This window comes from Podarcis pityusensis, assembly GCF_964106645.2.
Source record: "Podarcis pityusensis genome assembly, chromosome: 17".
NCBI classification, from domain to species: Eukaryota; Metazoa; Chordata; class Lepidosauria; order Squamata; family Lacertidae; genus Podarcis; species Podarcis pityusensis.
The window spans coordinates 36,335,415-36,358,430 of NC_138042.1; the positions used below are offsets into that span (position 1 = coordinate 36,335,415).

General features: G+C 41.8%; 2 protein-coding genes across 4 annotated transcripts in view; one reads left to right on the forward strand and one right to left on the reverse strand.

Annotated features, from left to right (window-relative positions):
* Positions 1 to 6,339, reverse strand: part of ZCCHC7 (zinc finger CCHC-type containing 7) — a 128,069-nt gene extending 121,730 nt beyond the window's left edge. Inside the window, exon 1 of one of the 3 annotated variants that reach the window (XM_080986858.1) lies at positions 6,184 to 6,339. The gene's annotated coding sequence lies outside the window, so the exon portion shown is untranslated. Of the gene's footprint in view, positions 1 to 6,006 lie in introns of all 3 variants that reach the window. The other 2 variants (XM_080986860.1, XM_080986859.1) reach the window with 2 other exon arrangements.
* A 3,045-nt stretch (positions 6,340 to 9,384) lies between these two features.
* Positions 9,385 to 23,016, forward strand: part of PAX5 (paired box 5) — a 253,791-nt gene continuing 240,159 nt past the window's right edge. Inside the window, exons 1-2 of the mRNA XM_080986922.1 lie at positions 9,385 to 9,730; positions 13,578 to 13,804. The gene's annotated coding sequence lies outside the window, so the exon portion shown is untranslated. The remainder of the gene's footprint in view (positions 9,731 to 13,577; positions 13,805 to 23,016) is intronic.

Sequence of the window (23,016 nt, forward strand, 5' to 3'; positions counted from 1 at the left end):
AACATTAGTAAGCCAGGGACCACTTTCATATCTTAAGTAAAGCTAACAGGCCCTGGCATGGTAACAGTAGAAGCCTTGGAGTTAAAAGAACACAATGCATGCTGTGAGGGGCTTAATTTTCCACACTTTGAGCTCATTCATACGAGCCTTAGACTGTGGGGATATTTCTCACAGGAAATAACTTAATAACCACCCCTTCATACAAAGCAGACGATGAAGGGGTGGTTGCTGACTCAAGGCTATCAAGCCAAGCCATATTGCCATGCTACACAGATGCAACACAACATCTGTGAACCAATGTAAGATGGAGACAAGGAATTACCTGCGATAGGGCATACTATTTAAAGAGTTCCCCGGCTCCTCATTAAAGCACAAGAATAGAGTTTTTAAGAACAGAGAAGATTTACACTCAGAGAAAAATAAAAAGAAGTCTGATGCCTAGAGAAAATCTTGGCACATACTGGGGGAAAGCAATCTGTGTTTCACTTGCCAGTCACAACTCACAAGTCACAAACAGTACATAGGAACATAGACCAGCGATATGACATGGGATAAGGCTATCTAGCTAATCTAGCTATCTACACTGACTGGTAGTAGATCTTCAGCATTTCAGCGGGGGGGGGGGGTCTTTCAGAATCCTACCTGAAGAAGCCAGGAAAGTGCCTGGGGCTATAACCTTCTTACAGACAAGTAAATGGGAAATTTTTACTAGACAAACTTCTTTTAGTGGCATTTAATCAAGCTGTTTCTGTTCCACTCTATTCTATTTTGTGAAATATCTCAGGGTGGCTAACAATCAAACTGTGAGGAAATAAAATGTTATTATCAATAGAATCACAAAAATACATAAAAATCAAAATATATAAGCCATCTCTCAGCTGAACATCAGTAACAATTGCCAGAAACAAAATATTGGGCTGCCATCTGAATGTTAATATTGCAGGCACCAACCAGGTTTCAGGGAGGCAAGAAGTTCCAGGTGAAAATAGCAATATTTTTAAGGAACAAAAAGCAACAGCAAGTGCAAGTGCATTAGACTGAAATGTTTGCCAAAGCCTGCTTTAACTATATCCACCATTAATTACCAGCTTTTCAACTCTGTATTTAATAGTAAAAACAATTAAAATGATGTCACCATGTCTGTAATTATAATATAGTCTGATCACAATAAGCTTTTGTTTTTCTCCAGGGACCTGGTAAATGGTTGGACTAACTGCAATAGGCCAAGCTAAAAAGCAATAACCCTATCTGAGAGATGCAAAGGACCTGAGGTGGGAGGGAAACCAGAAAAACCGAGAGAAAACTCATGATTCAAAATTTGTCTGGGCTTTTTATTTTTGAGAACAAATTAGAGGAGAAACAGAAAAATTGGGGCATCCCCCCATTTTTCCATTGTTTCCTACCACCCCGGGCCTTCCCACCTCCAGTTGAAAGATGGACAAAATCTGAATCTTATTACAATGACAAATTGTATTTTTCTTAAAAAAACAAGCAAACCCAAAGAATCCAGCACCAACCTGTTGGCCAAATTTATATGCCATGGTAATCCATGAACTGCGGCTTGCTGTGAACAGTGAACTACTGCATCCTACAGAATCACTCTCATTTTGCACCTCTCTTCATTAAGTAAGGACCAACAAATCATGAAGCCTTGACTTAGTGTGACATGGTAACTAGCATCAGTTGTTTGTTTCTGATGTTCAGCCAAGGCTTGTTCTTGGTTCACCAAACAGTTTGGAAGGAGCAAACCAGGATCACTGGTTCACACATAAAGGAAAGGTTCATGTTTTGTTGCTCCCAGCAAAACAAGATGAGGGCAAAATGGGAGCTATTCAGCAGTACAGTGGTACCCCGGGTTACATATGCTTCAGGTTACAGACTCTGCTAACCCAGAAATTGTACCTCAGGTTAAGAACTTTGCTTCAGGATGAGAACAGAAACCATGCTCTGGTGGCACGGCGGCAGTGGGAGGCCCCATTAGCTAAAGTGGTGCTTCAGGTTAAGAACAGTTTCAGGTTAAAAACGGACCTCCGGAACAAATTACCGTATTTTTTGCTCTATAAGACTCACTTTTTCCCTCCTAAAAAGTAAGGGGAAATGTGTGTGCGTCTTATGGAGCGAGTGCAGGCTGTGCAGCTATCCCAGAAGCCAGTACAGCAAGAGCGGTTGCTACTTTCACTGGGCAGCGATCCCTCTTGCTGTTCTGGCTTCTGAGATTCAGAAATTTTTTTTCTTGTTTTCCTCCTCCAAAAACTAGGTGCGTCTTGTGGTCTGGTGTGTCTTATAGAGCGAAAAATGTGGTAAGTACTTAACCCGAGGTACCACTGTATTCATTTGTACACTGCTCACTCATGGTAAGCCATACCACCATTCAGCCAATGTATTGTGACATACTTTTCATAAACAAGACTCTACTAATTTAATTCCCACCAATGACAGACTTCAGCAAATCACTTTTTCTCATTCACCCTACAACATGGGGATAATAGTACTGGCTCACCTAGCAGGGCTACTGTAGGGATTATTATTGTGCACAAAGCACTATGAATCTTTGAAATACGCTATATAAAAGTGTTATTCTGTGGGTTTTATAACAGGAGGACAAAATGGAACACAAACTTTGGCAAAAGAAATGCCAACGGGATGCTAAAAGATAATTTGAGAAGCACAATGCTATAAACAAACACCACCAACAAAAACTCTTCAAATACATTTGTAGCAGGAGACCAGCTAGAGAGGCAGCTGGACTTCTGGATGATAAGAGAATCAAATGTGTACTGAAGAAGATTACAGAGAAGCTGAATGAATTTGTTGCATCTGTCTCTGCAGCAGAATATATAGGGCAGAACTGTGTACCTGAACTAATATTCACAGGATAGGAGTCTGAGGAACTGAGGAAGAAAGGGGTGGTAAGAGATGACGTTCTCTAGGCCTAACAGAAAAAAATAAAAACTGACAAATTGCCATATGACATCCACCTGAGAGTTCTCAGAGAACTCAAATGTGAAATTGCTGGTCTTCTAACAAAAATATGTAACCTTTCCCCAAGATCATCCTCCATACCTGATGACTGGAAAGCAGCCAATGCAACATCAATTTTGAAAAACAGATCCAAGCGGGATTCTGAAAATTAAAGGCTAGTTAGCTTAATGTTTGTTCTGAGGAAACTGGTAGAATTAACAAGCATACAGTACAGAAGAACAAGTCTTCCTGAACCAGAACCAGAATGGCTTCAGCAAGGGCAAGTCTGGTGTCATTAAACTTTTAGATTCGAGAATGTCAACAAGCATATAGATAGAGGTGATCCAATTGACACAGCTTACTTAAAACTTTCCAAAAGCTTTTGACAAAGATCTTACTGTGGATCAGTAACTGCTTAAGAAACAGGAAACAGAATGTGGGACTGGACAGTTCTCCAAATAAAGAGATAGAATGTGTTCCCCAAAGATCAGTACTGGGATGTGTTTTTAGCATCTTCATAAATTACTTAAGAGCTAGGGGTGAACAACAAAGTAGCCAAGTCACCAAATTGTCCAGGGGGTTAAAACAAAACAGGATTGTGAAACGTTCCAGAAGGTTCTCTCCAAACTGAGTGAACAGAGAGTAAGATGGCAAATGTAATTCAGTGTAAGTTGGTGTAAAGGGATGAATGACGGTGCGGGGACGACACACACCTTAATTTCTAATATATACTCATGTGCTCTAAATTAGCAGTGACTGATCAGGAATGAGATATTGTGATTGTAGTGGATAGTTCAATGAAGTCGACTCAGTCTCAGCAGATGGCAGCTATGAAAAGGGAGAATTCCATGCTAGGGTTCATTGGGAATGGAACTGAAAATAAAACTGCTGGTATCATAATACCATTACACAAATCTATGGCATGAGCATATTTTGAATACTGTGTAAAGTTCTGGTTGCCTCCCCCTAAAAAGAAAATTGTGGGATTTGAAAAGTTCAGAAAAGGACAACCAAAGTGATCAATGGGTCAGAGCAACTCCCCTTGAATTGAGGAAACAACATTTTGGACTTTCTAATTTACAGAAAAGGCAAGTAAGAAGCCATTTGATAGAGGTGTATACAATTGTGAACAGTGTTGAAAAATGGAGAGTGATTCCCCCCCCTCCTTCACATAATACTTGAACTTGGGGACACTCAATGAAGCTTAATTCAGGAAGATTCAGGTTACACAATAGAAAGTACATCTCCACACAGTGTACAGTGGTACCTCGCAAGACGAATGCCTCGCAAGACGAATGCCTCGCAAGACGAAAGAGTTTTTCATTTTTTGAGTTGCTTCGCAAGACGAATTTCCCTATGGGCTTGCTTCGCAAGACGAAAAACGAAAACGTCTTGCAAGTTTGTTTCCTTTTTCTTAAAACCGTTAATACCCAGGGTGCATTGCTTGAAGAGGTGCAGTTGCGACTTGACTTCGAGGAGCAACTCATAGCACGCGGTGTGGTAGCCTTTTTTGAGGTTTTTGAAGACTTTGGTGATTTTGAAGACTTTGGGAAACCGTGCTTCGCAAGACGAAAAATTCGCAAGACAAAAAAACTCGCAGAACGAATTAATTTCGTCTTGCGAGGCACCACTGTATAGTTAAATTATGGCATTTGCTTCCATAAGATATAGTTGTGGCCACCATGGCTTTTTAAATGAATGGGTGTAAATGAGGATTAGACAAATTCCAGGAGGATCGAGCTATCAAATAGCTACAAACCACAATGGCTGAGTTTCTACCCTCCACTATCAGAGGCAGTGAGCCTCCAAATACCAGTGGTATACAAGTGTGGATAGTACTTTTGCACTCATGTCCTACTTCTTGGCTTTTCATAGGAATCTGGGTTCTAAGGGCAATGAGCACTGTGGTTGAGGTTACTCGGCTCTTCTTATATTTTGTGCATCCATATAATACCTAGCACTAGCACAGTTCAAACATCTTGGTTACAGAAAGCCTGGCCAATAACGAATGTGCCATGTGTTCAAGAGACCAAAATATTTCTGTACGGTGGTACCTCGGGTTGCATACGCTTCAGGTTACAGATTCTGCTAACCCAGAAATATTACCTCGGGTTAAGAACTTGGCTTCAGGATGAGAACAGAACTCATGCTCCGGCGGCATGGCGGCAGCAGGAGGCCCCATTAGCTAAAGTGGTGCTTCAGGTTAAGAACAGTTTCAGGTTAAGAACGGACCTCTGGAATGAATTAAGTACTTAACCCGAGGTACCACTGTACTCCTAAAATATTTCAGTACTCCTAATTTCATAAACACTTCATATATGCCTCTGTAGAACTAAGTATCCTCAAGCACAGGCAAAACTAGGCTTTATTTCACCCGGACCAAAGACCGTGTTTGGCACACACACACCCAACACACATTTGGCGCCCCTATGGAGGCTTCACCCAGGGCAAGAAACTTGGCTAGCCCCACCCCACCCCCTCCGTAGCTACAGCCCTGCCTCATGGCACTATTCCCTGCTCCCCTTCCCCAAGTTCTGTTGCCAACTGTGTTGTGTTGGAAGAGAGGGGGTGGCCAACACAATCTTTCCACACTTTGAAGCTGAACAGGACCGCAAATAGTTTTTCTCAAGCATGCCAACATTCCAGGCGCTGTCGCCCTCAGAGCATGTGAAAAATACATTTTCTCTGAACAGAACAAAGCTTCAACTCGCAACAGGCAAACAAGACCTAACAAATGCTGCGATATGGTATCCCTCCCTACAGCCTCTCACAAACTTGGGTCCCCAGGTGTTGTGGCTGGGACTACAACTCCCATCAACCCTTGCGAGCAGGAGCAGCGGTCGGGGAGGATGGGACTTGTAGTCCAACAACATCTGGTTGGACCCAAGTTTGAGGGAGGCTGCGGCTCAGCAATGCTTTGACCTCCTGACGGGAAGCAGGAGGGAGAGGTTAAGGACGCCGACGCCTTCGAGCATGAGCAGAGTGCTCCCCACCCCCCACAGAGAACCGTCCTTTACAAAAGTAAAAACGTAAGAAAACACCCACCCACCCGAGCGTTATTCCCGCCAGAAGGATGAAATTTGGGCAACCTGAGGAGAGGAGAGTTGGGTAAGGTCGGCGCGGGGGTGAGGGAAAAGCGGGCGCGCCAACAGCTGGCCGGGCCGGGCCGGGGCGTCAAGGCCGCCTAGTCCTCGAGCTCGCTCCCTCGCGCACGTTACTCACTAGCGCTGCCTGCTGCGACCAGGAAGCCCCTCGCGACCGGAACAGGCGCCTCCAACGACCTCCTCCTCCCGCCCCTCGCGTCGGGCTGCGCTTCCGCCCGTTGAGGCAAAGAAGGGGGGCGGGACGCTCATGGCCGCGCCTGCGCGTCGGCTTGCCACGGAGGCCAGAGCGCAGGCGCGCTGGTGCCCCGTCTCTCTCACACGCGCACACACAAACCCGGCGGGTCCTTGGCTTGAGGCCGCGGGCGGGGTGCGTGGGAGGGCGGAGGTGGCGGCGCTCTTGTCTGTGAAAGGGAGCGGCCGAAGCAGAAGGGCTGGGCGGCTGGGCGGTGAAAAAGAGGGGTCGGGCCGCGCCGGGGATCGTGAAAAAGGGCGGGAAGGGAGCGCTTGGGGGTTTGGAGCGATGCCAGAGTTGTCGCTTTAAGAAAATCTCCTCTTAGCGCCTGTGCTTCATGCAAGGCCGTCCTACCCATGTGGCAAGGTGCCTCAGGCAGCAGGATCCAAGGGGGCAGCAGATCCCAATCTTCCTGAGAGGAGGGACTTCAGCAGATCACGTTTTGGCTTGCTTCACCTACAGCCATCTGCCTTTTATAAACCGTGTATTAGTAGCATCCCAAGTGACACAGGATTAGTGGAAACTAGTTGTTTTTTATTGGTGTTTTTTTTTAAAAAAAAATAAAGGAATAAAAGGAATAAGTATGGGGAAAACAGACATAAGTTGTAGGTTGGCTTAAAGGTAGAGTTTGGGGCTGATCTCATTTAGTTGAATCACTCTATAGATGCTTTGATTTGTCCCGATGTATTCCTACATAGGATGCGGGTGGCGCTGTGGGTTAAACCACAGAGCCTAGGACTTGCCGATCAGAAGGTCGGTGGTTCGAATCCCCACGACGGGGTGAGCTCCCGTTGCTCGGTCCCTACTCCTGCCAACCTAGCAGTTCGAAAGCACGTCAAAGTGCAAGTAGATAAATAGGTACCGCTCTGGCAGGAAGGTAAATGGCGTTTCTGTGCGCTGCTCTGGTTTGCCAGAAGCAGCTTAGTCATGCTGGCCACATGACCCGGAAGCTGTACACCAGCTCCCTCAGCCAATAAAGCAAGATGAGCGCCGCAACCCCAGAGTCGGTCACGACTGGACCTAATGGTCAGGAGTCCCTTTACCTTTACCTATTCCTACACTAGGGAAGGGGACCTCAGTCCTGGAACCCAAATGTGGTGCTCCAGGCCACCCTATGGAGTTTTGAGACTTTCAGACCACACCTCTCATTTCCCCTGCACCACATCCATCTCTAGAACTTTTGCATGGCTGGGATGTATCCTTGAAATGTATAAATGCCTGTTGCTTGACTGGATCTAGAGGTACACATGTAGTGATCCCTGACTTTTGCATGGTTGGACTGCAGTCTACTGTACAAAGATAAGCTCATCTGTTGCTCCAGCCACTAGTGGCATGCAACCCCCAAAAGGTTTTCCCCAAAGGCTGGAAAAGGTTTCCCAACCCTGACCTAATTATTCGTTACAAGATGAAACCTCATGGAAATTGTGCAGTGTATATTCTTAGAACACCAGAATAACACAACCAAAAATGTATGATAGAATTAGAAGGGCAGATCTGAGAACCAGGCAAGTGAGGATCCAAGTACATGAATTCTGTAATTGGGACTGTTCTTACCTTCTGTGTTTTGGAGAGAATCCTACTGAAATCAGTGGAACTTGCACCAAAGTGAGTGTGCATAAGATCACAGCCATTATTACACTCTTGCATCATCCTGGGATGAAAGTGATGGTTGTGATGGTCAGTTTATGAACATACACCGATTCTGAAGCCAATGCTAACCAGGCTTATTGCAGAAAAAAAGAATATGCAATACCAGAAGACCTTTTAGCAATGGCTAATGAAGAAGGAGACTGGCTTGGGCGGTGATCCTTGGTGGGAGGGGTGGGATGTAACAAGTACATAAACATCCCTATGATAGTAAAGGCTAAGAACTAATACTAGGTAGGTGCAAAGGCTTGTGTGTGCTTTGTGGGCATTTTAAATGGCAGACCATATTGCCACCTACCTTTGAAGCTGCCCTCTTTTTTAAAAAAATGCTTGTTAAATGACCTTTTGGCGTGTCGAGTGGACACATAAATTTGTGAAAGTTTTTTAATAAACTGTTGATCATCAAATTGACAGTTATTTTAATGCCATCATACCTTTAAAAGTGCATGTAAGGTGTTTCAAGAAGCAGGACATTTGTAGCTGGATCCAGAAAAGTCTTTGGATTTACTTGACGAGGTGAAACCATCTGAAAGCTCTGCCCTGTTGTCCACATAAGGACAGAAAGTGAGGCTTCTAAAATTGAACCAGGCATGTCCATATTAGATATTTCATAATGTATGCCAGTCACAGGAGCTGATGTTTACTGTACTTACATTATTTAAAAGGCTGTGAGGCCTCAACAAAGACAGATCCACTTAGTTTACTAGCCTTGGTCTTGGATCATGAAGTTCCTGGTTGAAATCCAGGAGCACTCAGAAAATGCTGCTTTTTCTACACCTTTTGTCAGTTTCACTTTAAGTACCTGTTGCACACCAGCCTGGAATGCGTTTTGGACTGGAATCAATACTTCTACCCAAACCAGCCTCCAGTGTAGGAAAGTTTTATTATGAAAATGTCCATGTATTTTCTAACAACATGAGGCCAACTCAGGATAGCTCAGTTGGTAAAGCTTGAGACTTAATCTCAGGGTCATGGGTTTGAGCACCACATTGGATGAAAGATTCCTACATTGCAGGGGGTTGGACTAGATTACAGTGGTACCTCAGGTTACAGACGCTTCAGGTTACAGACGCTTCAGGTTACAGACTCTGCTAACCCAGAAATAGTACCTCGGGTTAAGAACTTTGCTTCAGGATGAGAACAGAAATCGCGCAGCGGCAGCGGGAGGCCCCATTAGCTAAAGTGGTACCTCAGGTTAAGAACAGTTTCAGGTTAAGAACGGACCTCCAGAACAAATTAAGTTCTTAACCTGAGGTATCACACTATTCTCATCCCTTCCAGCTCTACAGCTCTATTATTGATTGATTCTGTGAGGTATGTAAAGAGTTAACTGAACTGAATGCAGACTTGCAAGCAGCAAAGAGTCAGTTAAACTGTCAACCAGGTGCTATATTAGGGGAGGTTTCTGGCTTTATATTCAAAACCAAAGGGGGGCTGTTTTAACTGGTCAGTAAGTGGACATTCCGCCTCATCTCATTGGCCCATAACTACAAACCAATCACAGGACAGGATTTCACTCGGATGGTAGTGATAAAAGGCCAGGTTCAGTACTGGTCAGACGAGAGTAGCTGTTGGAGTGGAACAGTGAGGGTTTAGGGGAGCAACTAGGAGAAGAGGTTTGTTTCTGAAGGGAAGTTGGAGATGTAACCGAGGAACTGGTATCGCCAGGGCAAAGAGCTGAAGGTCTGCTAGGAGGAGAGATAGGTTTTGTGGCTATTGCCAAATGCCTGCTGGTTGTTCTGAACAGTAACCCTAAGAAGATTGAAGGGACCCAAGAGTGAAGGACGTGAGTGCCAAGTTGAAGACTACTTGTAAAAGTCTCTGGGTATAGTGAATTGTGTGTTAACCAGAGAGAGAGAGAGTAATTTGCTAGGGCTTGAATAGAGGAAAAAACTAACCTGGTACACACACACACGTTTTCCAAATTATTTAAATTTAATACAATTTTTAAAATAATTAGGTTTCCCATTCCTGTTACAAACTTAAGTCCAAATGCTTCCTGTTGATGCCACTTCATTCTTTTTTAATCACCTTCTGATCCTTCTATTAATTTTAATCCATTTTCATAGCTGGCTTTTTTTGTTTCCTTACAATCAGCACCTTTGTTGTTTCCCAAACATATAAAAATCCATTTTGTGTGTGTAGACCTTCCAACACTCTGTTCCCAGACCTGGTGTGTAGAGAGAGTTTATTGCCATTGTCCTTTGTCCATAACTACATTCTTAATGGTTATATGTGATCCTCAGATAAAGGGTAGTATAGAAATTTAATAAAGGAACAGTAACCCTATTTAAAGTAACTCAATGAAACCACAGACCTTAGTAAATCCTTTAAATAAACATGACTGCCTATTAAGAATAAGCCTCAATAAGCTTATAATGTCATAGATTTTTTTAAACTTTAAATATACCATGGTATGTTTTGGTCCATACTGCTGCAGGAGGAGGATTGGGCTGAGTGGAATTGTGGAAATGGGTCTGTTGCAGTGATAGGGAATCATCTGCCTACAGCATCTGCACAGAGACCTGCTGTTGTATTGTACTATGTAGCCAAATACAATTATGGTACATTTTTTTAGGATTTATTTCCACTCTCACACTTTTTATGACCATTAACAGTGGCTGATGAATAATAAAAGAAGCACCACCAAACTTAAAACAAGGCAAATCAAGGTAGAAAGCAGTGAAATGGAAACACTTCAACTTAGAGCTTGCAAGGATTCAGCAATTTCCCACAGTGTAAGGCTCCCTGGTAGTCAGCTAGCACCCAGTACTAGCCTGGACAAATCTTCTGAAGTGCTAGGTAGTCCATGCAAGGGGTGTATGGAGTATTAGGGGAGGGGTAGTATCTCTGATGCGGAGAACACATCGTGCTCCTTCTGGGGTAGTTTGTCCACCTTTGGTCCCCACCCCGCATTCACCTCTCATCTGTGGTTCCTATAAGCTATTAGCATGTGACAGCAGCCAGACCCTAGGAAACGTCTTTGACTGGATGGCTAAAGCAGGTGAGGGGTAGCCAAGGGTCTCAAACCCTCAGTGAGTTAGGGACTTCTATGCATGCAAAGACAGGCTCCAGCAGATTGTGTGGAAAAGACCAATAGTGGGTATCGTGGCCGAGAAGGTGGTTTCTGCATGTACTGTAAAGGGAAATGAGGGGCAGATGGAGAAGAAGCCAATCTAGAAGGATCCTAAACCTCCACTGCTTTGGGGGAGATCATTGGGAAAAGAAAAGGCTAAGGCGTAAACCCTACACAAATCTGCAGTGGAGTCACTAAAATGGTTTGATGTCGCCTTGTATGCCTCCTTCCAGCAACTCCTGAAGCCAAGCTGCAGCGAAACATTACTCTCCTTTACTTTGGACCACATCAGCAAGGCTGAGGGGGGATTTGTTGTCTGGACAGCCCAGGACCTCCATACACACTGCCCAGGCTTGGACAATAATGTTAATTTTTGAGTCAGGCCTGTTTTTTTAATTCTTCTTGTTGTTTTGTTGGTTCTTTTCCTCCCTCGTTCTCATTTTTCAGAGGGGGGAAATGTCCCTTAAGGAACACTCCATGATAGCTCATCAGACGAACATGTGAATGGCTGACATTATGTAATGCTTTGACATTTCGCATTCCCATGGTATTATCCCACCACCACCAATGCAGAATAAGCTGTCAGAGCATGAAATTGGTATTTTTACATATTCTTAATGTACAGATGTCAGTCTGAAAACCATTCACTGGGGTTAAGATTATATTCTTTGTTTCACTCCATTCATATGCGAAAATCTGTTTGAAGGGGTTTTTTTAAGGAGAGACAAACCTTAAATAAAGAATTTAAATTAATAGCTCTATCAAAACAGCACAAGGTAACTCTAAGGCATGGTGTGATGAAAGCAAGATAGACCATATCACTCCAAGACTGCAACACTCCGTTTAAGCACCTGTGTTTCTGGCACACTTAGCAGAAAGTCAACGAGAGCCAAATGCAAATTGGAAATATAATCAGTGACCTATTTTCTACTGCCAAATTTATCAGCATGTTCCAAATCAAATCTGCTCACAGTTTACAAGTGTGTTATTCTATGTTGATTGCCATGAAAGAATGCTGTAACCTTAGGGGAGGATTAGTATTTCTAAAAATAAAGTAGCACCAGGGGATGATGGGGTAGTGGGAAAGGAGTAAGAAAATGCTCAATCTAATGATCCTAGTTGTTGAGATGCTACCACAGGCTCTAGTAACTTGCCCAGAAATGGTGCATTCCTCATGATTAGTAAATGACAACAAGACCCACCAAAAGTCAATAAAAGTATATGATGTTATCATTCCTGCATCCATTTATTGATTTTTATTACATTTCTATACAGCCCTTTATCCAAGGATCACATGGTGGTTTACAATATAAAAATACAAAAATACATAATATCGTAACAAGCAAAAACTATATTCCCCATCCAATATAAATACACATTTTAGAAGGTCATATACTGTTTAGTTGGCCAAAAGCCTGGAATAAAGAGAACATTTTTGCCTGGCACATAAAGATATGTAATGAAGGTGACAGGCGAACCTCCTTGGGGAAAGCATTCCACAAGCAGGGAGCCACTGCAGAAAAAGCCCGCTCTCATGTTGCCACCCTCTAGACATCTCATAGAGGATGCACATGAAGAAGGGCCTCAGATGATGATTGCAGGGTCTGGATCAGTGCAAATGGGGAGAGGCAGACCTTGAGGTATTGCAGTCCTGAACCATTTAAAGCTGGGGTAACCCAGTTAGATGGGTGGTGAAATATACTCAGAGTCGCAAAGTGATTTCATGCTCTTTATTCAGCTCATAGTGGTGAGGAGGAATGAATGAATGTCCCCTCAAAGTATCTGCTTTATATACATTATTTACACAATGGGCGGCACATGATTGGCTAATTCCGGAATTCTACTGTAAGCCAATCAGGTTGTGGATTCGCTTCTATCTGGAGAATGATTGGGTGGTTCCTGCCAACCAATCATACTGCTGCATTGTTCTAGGACCAATCAGACTGCTGCATTCTGAATCCTATTGTTCTAGGACCAATCAGACTGCTGCGTTTTGGATCCTATTGTTCTAGGACCAATCAGACTGCTGCAGTTTGGATCCTATTCAACTCAGTACATAACAGGTGGGCTACAAATAATAAAATTATTATTAATATTTATAGGTCAAAACCAGCCCTTCATAATCTATGATGGCTTCTGTTTGGGCAGCAAAAGTCCTTGCATCTGCCCTAAAGATTAGATTTGCTCTTTTGCTGTTTTTTATGTTTAAAACACAGTATGCTTGAAGCGCAGTCAGGGAGCCCCTAACTGGCGCTGTGGACAGCTTGCTGACAACCACCTGAATCAAGGGCTACTGAAAGGCTGGAGTCAGGGAAACCCAAGTGGCTTCTGATGCACCTGCATTCCAAGAAAGATCAGGACCAAGGCGGCGGGGGGGGGGGGAATTCCTCCTGCAGTGAGGAGCTCCCACTGAGGATGCAATTCTTGGAATTATCCCTGTTCTGATTGTATCATGTTGACCAACGTTAAGTGACTGTGCTGGAAAGACCACCACATTTTTAACTTCTCTCTCTTGTTGCAAATTTTCACCACTTTGCTACCTTCTCCTTCCTCCTAGATGTGTGACTTGCTTTTTTGAATGACCCCTTAGCGGAGGATTTTGTTAACATGCTTGCACTTGGGGGCTCTGGAGACTTCTACTTGGATCAACAAGAAACATTGATTCTAACATGTTCCAGAGGATTTGTGACATTCTCAGCGTGTGTGAAACTCAAATCACCCCCCACAGGCCCACCGTCTGATGACATGTGGAAAGCTTTCCTCGGTATTTGTCCTTGGAAATGTGTAAGTACAGAAGTTAATCCTTCTTGGGATAAATCTCATTTATGTGTTTGTCTCCTCGGCAAGGTTTATCCTACTTCATTAAGTTTTGGCATCTCAAAGGGCAACAGCTGCACCGTCACACTGCCACCGCTTTAAGAACCTCCATTCATGATAATGTTTAATGCAAACTTATTCCTCTTGCCAACTGCAGGAACATTAAAGCAGATTTTCCTTATCTTATTACTATTTGCTTTTTAAAGTATTTTGATTTTAAACAAAGATACTGTACAGGATCTTCAGCTGGTATACCTTGGCATAGCTCCAGTAAATTAAGCATTGCTCCTTCCCTCCAACTCAGCTGGGTATCTGACCCAATGTGGGAGAGAGTGGTGGTTTAAAAGCGTAGGAAAGCTTGACTCAGTACTTGTTTATATGTGACAATAAGGACTGGGATTTCTTCTGTAGCACATTGTTTAGAAGGAATTTACTGGGCACAGCCTGTCATCAGTGCTGGAGCAGGTGCTCAGGCAAGATGCCATCGGTGGCCACCCTTTCTGAGTAGCTCCACCTCCTCAGGGGCAGACTTTGGTAATCTTTCATAATATGGCACCCTGTGCAAGGCCAAAAACTTCTCCATCTCCTCAGTATGGCCACTGCTTACTTGCTCATGTGGGATATTTACAATGCACTCAAACCAACGACGTGTTCACTAGAAAAGCACACACAGAGGAAGTTGGCAGCAGTCCTACCTGTGAGAGCCACTCCCGTTGTGTACTGCCAGGTAAGCGGGGTCCATGCTCTAAAAGCTGGTTATGTTCCTGGCCTGCTCTCTCTTTTCTCTGCTTCTTGATATTCAAATACTCATCTCTTCTCTTTGCTCATCCATAACTAAGGATGTAGGCCAGCTCAGATTCCATTTTAATCTAAAGTACAATATATGTCTGCAACTACTTTTAGTCACCACTCAAGACTGCTTCTGTGAAACTGAATGGGTAAATTTTTCTTTACTTATAAGAAGACTGTTTTGCGTGTTTATTGTTTTTCAGGGAGAAAAGGTAAATTACCAGGAAATGTAGTCTGCTTTAAAGCATCCTGGATGGTTAGGCTAAAGCTAGTTTATCAACAGCTTCCTTATTTTGATCTGCAAAGGGACATATGCTAAACTCACAAACATGAGCGAGGAATGATAATATCTAACTAATATATCCTTTCCTGGTTTTAATACATCCCTACAACTCAGAGACAGCAAAGAAGAGGAGGAGCAGGGCTAGGAGGTTCTGTGGTTTAACAGTGGGTGACTTTGCAGCGAGGGGCCTTGGCAGATGTCCATCAATGCACTCTCCTGACATTGGCCCTGCTTGCTGTGACTTATTTCAGCTGTTGCTGTAAGACAGTGTGTTGTGGTCAGTGTGGTGTAGTGGTTAGGCCGGGCATCGGACTAGGACTTGGGTAGACCAGGGTTCAAATTCCCCACTTGGCCATGAAGCTCACTGGGTTACCTTGGGCCAGTAACTGCCTCTCATCCAAACCTGTCTTACAGAGTTGTTGTTGTTGTTGTTGTTGGGATTAAATGAGAAAGGCAAGACCTGCTTTACATTTGCAACAGAATTGCTCACCACCTGCTCTTGACATCTATTTTTATCTTCTGGCCGTGCCATGTTGCGTGTCCTTAAATAACACGTCATTTGTGTTTTGTTTTGACATCCGTATTGTGGGACACTAGGGCACTTTGTGGTGATTAAACCTCTGGAAGAGATTTGGCTCAGTTCTCTTGTGACACAAATGCTTGTGACACAAATGCTGGCTAGGCAGAAGGGTCCCTGACAGTTGTAGGTGCAACCTACCTGCCTTGTGCCAAAGGGGCTCGCCAGTGAGATAAGCCTCTGGCAGTAGATTGGATGGTCTGAGTTTAGGAAGTCCAGGTAGGCAGAAGATCCTAGAAAAAGAGGGGTGAAAGAAACAGGGCCTATGAAAGCAAGCTTGAAAGGTGGTGTGCTCTTACAGGAATCATAGAATCATAGAGTTGGAAGAGACCACAAGGGCCATCGAGTCCAACCCCCTGCCAAGCAGGAAACACCATCAGAGCACTCCTGACATATGGTTGTCAAGCCTCTGCTTAAAGACCTCCAAAGAAGGAGACTCCACCACACTCCTTGGCAGCAAATTCCACTGTCGAACAGCTCTTACTGTCAGGAAGTTCTTCCTAATGTTTAGGTGGAATCTTCTTTTTGTAGTTTGGATCCATTGCTCCGTGTCCGCTTCTCTGGAGCAGCAGAAAACAACCTTTCTCCCTCCTCTATGTGACATCCTTTTATATATATATCCTTTTATATACAGGAGACTGGCATGAAGGTGAGACATTTGAAAGGAAGCTAGGAGAGATTTAGGTAAAGCAAGAAGGGCTAACATTGACTCATTCTGTTGAAATAATTAACTATGTATTTGGCATATAGGACTTTAACAATTAAAACATAGGTGGCTAACATTAGCGGCCCTCATTGAGCAAATCTGTCTTCATATGTAGCAGGTTGTACTTAATCTCCAAAACATCATATGTAAATACCTTTTCAACATATTGCGATATTTACAATGAAAGAGCTGTTCATTAAAACACATTTACTCTGGATAACCTGACACAAAAGAAATTATCTTGTTTACAGTGGAATCCTGACAAAAATACATGCAGAAAAGAGAGGCAAACACATCTGAATCTGGATTGCTTAGTGGAACACTGGTTTGCTGCCACATCCAATTTTTCTCATTAGAACTTGTTTTATTTGAACATGACTCAGTACCCCGTGTAAAATGTGAAGTTGTTAATCGTATTACTATATGGAAAACAAATTAATTATGCATGATATTGCAAATGGGCTGTTAGTTTGACACCGGAAAGATTAAACAAATGCAGGCATTGCTTCAAATGGTATCTGATATACATATAAGGCCCTCTTTAAGATCTTTTGTAATTTTCATGTAGGAAGAATTTATCTGAAGCCTTTTCTTGTATCTTCTAAAGAAATTTGAAATTAACATTTTGAAGGTTAGATTAACAGCTACATTGTGTGTGTCCGGTCACAGGAAATTAAGGTTATTAGTTATTGTTTTTTTTAAAAAATATGGTATTAGACCTTACTGTGAATGAATTTGAATTCTAAGTTTCTCCTCCGTTCATTTAAGGGAGGCAGCAATTTCTGCCACCTTCTCCTTCATCCGAAGCCCTCTTCCACACCCAGTTTTTGAAACTCCCATTGTCCTAGGTGCATTTTACGACAGGGAATTTCATTAGCACGAGTAGTTTCTGAGCTCTGGGTGCAATACTGGAGCAGAGAACTTCAGGGATTCCTGCTGCAGGACTGAAGTTCCAGGTAGAGACTTTATTGTTTGGACAATGTCAGACAAGCCCTGGGAAGAAGGGCCTGGAACCAGTGAACTCTTATTAGTTGACTGGCAAGCACTTCAAGGTGTTGCCAAGGACTTACAGATCCCAGTTACTATTTCCACACACACCCCTCTTTGGATTTGCTTCTACATTCAGGTGCCTATTCTGTACAGTTAAGTGTTAGAGCAGTTGCTGGAACCCAGTGTGATTGGGAAGAGGTTGCCAGCCCTGAAGTGCCTTCAGCACTCGCCTCAAGTCTGAGTTACACAGACATTCAACTGACTTGCACAATTATTACACAAAGATCCCAAGACTCATGGAGTATTCTGCTCACAAGGTTGCGCTTTCATTTTTACTGCTTCACACTTAGCTACTTCTGCAGATCTACTCCACTCCAAACAATCTATTCATTGAACCTCTTGGAACTTAGCATTCAAGAGGTAAGGGGTTGATTCTGTGTATATAAATTTGCAAAAGAACAATGGGATTAAGGTTTTTCTCTCAACTCTGTATGTTTATTTTATAACATTTTTGCTGTGAAGAAAAGGCATGTTATCTCTGAAGACACAAATTCACAATTTTGAGAACTGCAAGAACAAGCATCTGTGATACCTCGTTAGAAAAACTGCCCCAAATAATCTTACAGAAACCTCTGGAAAGGCATGGCATTGTGAATGGATTAATGGATGTTCATTTACCAAAAAATGTAAACACTATATATAAAGCCTCATGCTACATAATTAAAAACAAATCCTTATTTCCTGATGAATAGCCTTTGGACTAAAGATGTTTCCTCCAAAAGCATTTTTTTAAAAAAAAACACTGATTTAAATAAAAAAATCTGATTTTTAAAAATTATTTTAAAAAAATCATTGATTTTTATCCACCCTGACCCCCACCCCTCTTGCTGATGTGGTCCAAAGGAAAGCAGAGCACTAGATTTGGCACCAGCTTGGCTGCAGGAGTTGCTGGAAGGAGGCATACAAGGTGCCATCCCGTTGTTTTAGGGACTCCACCTCTGGATTTGTGTAGACTAATCCCATCTGCCCCTCACTTGCTTCTACAGCACATGCAGAAACCACTATTACTCAATCCAACAGAGTCTATCTTCGCATGCAGGGGAAGTCCCTCACTGAGGGTTTGAGGGTCGTTCCAGCACCTCTGTAGTGTTGTGTCACGGCATTCTGTTTTTGCACGATGGAGGCTGGGTATATCTCCCTTAAAAAGCTCAACAAGTTCTGGCACCTCTTTTTCTAGAAAAAGAGCCCTGACTGCCGAAGAACCAGCCTCATATAACCAACATGCTTAAGTCTAATGCTTTCTTTCTCTTTCTCCAAAACTTTATTAGGCATTACAGATATAGACCATCTTAAAACATCCATATACAATTTGTGTGTGTGTGTGTGTGTGTGTGTGTGTGTGTGTGTACACACACAAACACACACAAAGAAACAGCCATATAAGATATATTGTAACAGAAATTTTCATTGGAGTGTCTTCCCGCTAAACCATGCCATTGACCACTCTAAGAGATACTATTGACAGAAACTCAGCCACCCTTGCAGTTATCTCCAAGTTAATACCAGACAGGTAGAATCGGATATTTTCATTGTGCCATGACGTTAAACTACCCAAAAAAGGGGATAACACACATTTGTGTAGCTGGTTGTACAGTGGACAGTAGAAAATAATATGTTCTACAGTGTCCGGCCATTCAAATAACATCCGCAATGTCTATTATTTCTATGGATATTTAAATATCTGCCCTTACAAAAGTTGAGGGGGAAATATTCAACTGGGCTAATATAAATGTCCTACATTGGGCTGGAATTATTAACTTTGAGATATAGGTGAGCCTGTCATTGGTTGTATTTAAACCATAGAACTCATAGGAGATTATTTTATTTACAGTTGACTCAATGTTTTGTTTTTCGATATCCTTTAATCTAATTTGGATATTGTGATAAATAGAATTATACAATAATTCCAAGTCAATACCAATAGATCTAATTTTGCTGTGTATGAGTTGGAGCCATCTGGGTTTATAGGAATCCTTAAGTAAATCGGAAAGTAGACTTGAAGGTTGGGAACAAAAATGGCAACACAGCCACTATTTTATAGTGCTAGTCCATGCCCAGTATTCAGTCATGTGTACACCTAATTCTACCATGGAGTAAGCTGTCCTGCCAGGTTTGGTAAGGTCACCTCCCCTTACTTTGAAAGGAAATGGGTAATCAAGCCAGTTCAACACCCCCGTGTACTTGAGAAGCTCAGCATGTGAAGAGATTTGAGCTGGTTCTCATAAGCCACTTTTCTATACCATTGACATCTATACAAGTGCTCACCCATCATAAGCATGTAAGAAGACTTGCATTGCAGACAAAAGGTTCACCTCATCTAGCACCTTGTTTCTAATAGCAGTTAGCCAGATGCTTCTGGAAGCGCACAAGACCAGAGCTTAAAGATGATGACAATTGTATATTACTACCACTACAAACTGGATCTAGTATTCAGAGCCAATACAATATTGGTGTCCCTAAATCTAAATTGCTTCATTTCAGTTTTGGCAGGGCCAGGGGATATATCCCCTTTTCATTACATTCCTATCTGGCATGGTTGTGTCCTATTTGCCATATTATTTTGCTTGAGTTCAGAGTTTGCTGGAGAAAGCAGGACTCATAACAGTTTATTAAGAAGCCAGCATGATCATTTTCACCTCTTCTGAATATGTTTGTTTCACAGCAATTATGACTGTATATTGAGCCAACAGGGGAAGAGTTAGGAAATTGCTCTATTTTAATTTGAATTTTATTGATTTCAAAATTTAACTAAAAACAAAAAAGGTTTCAATTACAGAATAATCTTTTTTATATTTCACAGTTAGTAATTTTCATACAGCTGTATAATGGGGCTAAAGAGGATCTGGAATTAATGAAATTGATTTTTGTTAAGTGTCGCTTCACTACATTATTCTTAAAGTCTTTGATTAACTGGAATTCAAAAAAAATTATGCGTGATATTTCCCTTCCAATCAGTTGGCAGTAAACATGCATGCAGATTTGTATGAGCACACATAAAACAGACAATCACATGAGCAAATCAATATAAACCAAAAGGATTTGAAAAGACTGAAAATGATGCAATATAGCAAAACAAGATCTTGGTATAAATGCATTCTTGAAATCACACGGGGACCTATCACATCATGCGAATAAAACAAAAAAGAAATATTCTAATTCTAGGTGAAACCATTGCTCAGTGACCTACCATCAACCCTGCCATCTTCTTTGCCAAGGTCTAATTTGCCTTCTAGCAACAGTGTGGTTAATCACTTGGCTTCATGACAATAAAAAAAATATTTAATACATTTGAATGTGTCAGTCACAGTTTGGCTGAGTATTCAGCTGTGCAGCACAAAGCCCCTTCTGACTTTATGCTATAACACTGAAAAGTGAAAGACCCAAACCTTGGCTGTTTGGATTGAAAATATAGAAGTCTTTCCTTTTTATCAATATATACATTGTTCTTAAATTTTAAGGAATAGCAAAGTTTCCATGCTAAAATTAAACTGCTACAAAAAAAATAGTCTTTTGCCCTTAGGTATACATATATGGAGAACTACTAATCATTTGATAAAATGCCTTACTAAAGTTGTAAACCTAACCTGTCTATTCAGAAGTAAATCCCATTGAATTCAGTGGTCTTACTCCTAGGTAAATTGGATTAGGATTACAGCCCAAATCAGCTTTTGTGTTCATTTTAATGAACCATTTGCGTTTTTCAAAAAAAAAAAAAAAAAATTCTGTGTGAAACAAGAATCCCCACTGTATGATATCTGAGTCCAGGTGTGGTTTAGTCCCTCACTACCACAAACATTATGGAAATTTCGATTTTAATTTGAAGAGGTTAAGTTTCTACTTCTAGTTATTGCACAGAAACATTTGGAATACATGGCTGTAACATGTGCTGTAAGAGTCATAAGATGAATGAGCAAAGGGGGGGGGGGAATGCCTTTTTTATTTTTTCAGAATTTTAAAGACGATAGCCTTTGAAGTTCATAACCACTCCTAGGATAACCTATTAGCCATGATATCTTTTTTAAAATGTTCAGAGATATATACTGATGTATACTTGAGATTACAGTAGGAAGTCATTTGATTGACTGCTTCTTCAGATAAACATAACAAAACTCATTGCCTCTAGAAAACTGACATGTCAGGCAAAAGGTTAGGCTAGTACCATTTCCCCTACCATCCCAGTTTTCTAGGTGGATGAATATTTTTATTTTTTGTTGAAAAGGTATTGAGTCATACAAGCCATCAGCTTCAGTTTGAAGTGGTACAGCCCAGAGACAGGTTTGCCATCTCAGTTAGAAATTACCCTGTACTTTCTTCAGTATTTTGAAAAGGCGCCAGTATTGAGGTTCTGGTGATCTACAAATACATTTAAATAGATCAATCAATTTTAATCAATTGAAAGGCAGGAAATTAATCAGCTAAAAGTCCTTTAGTCTAGAGCAGCTTTAACAGTAAATATAGGTTTATACACAAATGACACTGTAAATAACTTAGATTTTGTTTGTATTTCTTCTTTCCAGGTGCTTTTCTTTTGCTAGCATTTTCACTTTGATCAATACAGCAAAACTACTCCTTAATCAAAACTCTATTTTCTTCATGAGTATTTTCCACTTTGCCTGCCATTGTCTGAAGCAGGCTGTTTGGAGATTTGGCTTCATATCGTTCAATCTTTTTTTTCCCCCATGAAGCAAAGGAATTCATTTTTACCTTTTCAGAGTGATAATAGTCAATGGAACAAAAGTTCAAGTGCAGAATGTTCTTGAGCTGAAATCTTTCATTTCTGCTTGCTCTTGTTGTTGCATTGATCGTGGAAATGGAAAAGGGATTCGTTGTTTGGTCATACCCCAGGTCTCCCCAGGAAAAAAAACCCCATCAAGAAATACCCTCAACAGTGTGTTTGAATTTATGGGCATTATTTGTGACAAGGATGGCTCCATTGTTTCAAAATACGGTAGCTGAAGAAACAATACTTGCAATAGCTTTAGTTGTCTGTGTGTATTTGGGGAAATGGGAGAAGCAATAGATGAAACGTGTGACACAAAGCTAGGAAATATGCTATTTTTAAATATATATTACAATTTTGAACCATATTTATGTGTAATCCAACAATGTAGCCATCAACAGTGGGGAAGCTGAAAGGAAACGGACATTCAAACACTCTGCTTGTATTTTGAAATCTTTCCTTTTATCTCAGTCTGAAGACAAATGAAAATTCCACCCTTGTACCCACTGTGTTGGCAGCCAAATGAACAAGCAGTTCTGAAGGGTGGTGTGCTGATTTGCATCTTTCCATTTTACTGCAGGGGAAGGTGGAATTTTTGACTCATAATCCCCTCAATATGAATAACTAATCAACTTTAACACACATGGTATCCAAAGAGGAAGTGTGCCAAAATGGACTGTATCCAAATTGTCGTATTTTAATTGGGTTCATGAAACCACAAGAAACACAGCATTTGGCTAAAAGTCAACACAGTTAAGTTTGTCTGCATTCTCAGATTATCTGTTAGTTTCTATATGAAAAGGTGATCCCAAAGCAGTTAGCTTAGCCGTCTTTGAGGTGGAACACTATTTGCATCTTATCTGAGCAGATGAATATCCTGCACCCCATGGGGTGCTGCAAGCCTTTTTCCAAGGTACATAAAGTAACTTGGTTTTGTTCTCTGAGCTGATCCACTTTATGCAGGATAGCAACAGATTCTGTTTCTTAGAGGATATCAGGACTAAAGCATAGGGTCGCCAACTTTTTACAGGCTCATTCCCTCTGGTCACAGTAG